Source organism: Galeopterus variegatus, unplaced genomic scaffold (genome assembly GCF_000696425.1).
Source record: "Galeopterus variegatus unplaced genomic scaffold, G_variegatus-3.0.2 Scaffold1153, whole genome shotgun sequence".
Lineage (NCBI taxonomy): Eukaryota > Metazoa > Chordata > Mammalia > Dermoptera > Cynocephalidae > Galeopterus > Galeopterus variegatus.
In genome coordinates, this window is record NW_007727264.1 from 379,103 (window position 1) to 380,256 (window position 1,154).

Here is a 1,154-nt window from a genome sequence, read left to right on the forward strand (position 1 = left end):
CCCCTAATTTCTCAATAAGATAGAAGAAAAATTGAAGCTTTACCCCTGGTTTTGTTATGCAAAGTTGAGTTTCAAATACTCTGCAAATATAAAAGCAAATTCAACTTTAACTTGTCTCAGAAAAGAATCTATTAAGCTTATTTATAGTAAGATATAAAAGCCTAATAAAGCCTTATTTACTTCTCCTAAGAAAATTTGCTTTGAATAGAGTTCAACAGGGGAATTCCATGCATCATTGATCTTTATGCATTTAAAGAATATTTTACTTTGTAACTTGAAAAAGAGAATATAACCTGATAGTCCATGCATACATTAATGGGGGGAAAAGGCTTCTTATCTGGTTTGTGCCCATTCTTCTTTTGAATCTGACCTTTTATTTGGCTTAACTAAGGGAAATGGCATTCACAATTGTCATTGAAAAGAGAGTCCCTTAACTACCTGAAGATTAACTTGCTTTATTCCAAAGCCCACGCTGCTTCAGAGCACTTAGTTACTTTGTTTTATGATTATCTCTCCCATGCAGAATCCAAAGTGTGGCATGCATCACATAAAGTGCCCTTGTGCAATACTTAAACCATCACTCTGATTCACTGAAGTAAAATAAGCTGTGCTTTATGAATGGCCACCTATTAAATTTACTAAAGAAGTATGTGCCACCCCCAGCACATGGGATTCCTTCTCATGATAGCCTTTAACTTTTCTAGAATAGAAAATGTTTCTTCTTCCTATTAAATATAGATTCTGCTTAAAAAAAAAAAAAAAAAAAGAATATCCAAAAGTTCTTGCTTTTCTAAGCCAGCTATCTATGTATCGGAATAAACATTAAAATAACTTGGGAATAAGTCAATTCTAATTAACAATCCCTCTGCCCATTTCTAATTGCCTTAACACTTTTCATTAGAGTTATTTGTGCACTTTGTACAAATGCTAATGAACAACTCATAAATGCTAGTAAATGTGTCCCTCTGAAAGGAATAAAAAGAAAAACTAGACTAGAGTAGCTTTAATAGTTGAGAAGTGGATGTTGAAACTAATAAAATACTCTGTGTGCTCTATATACGTAGGCAAAGTGTTTGTTTAAGGAAAAAAAAATACTGTCTGGATATGCCAGAGAAAAATGTGACTATGAAAATGTTTACTTTCCTTCTTTTTTT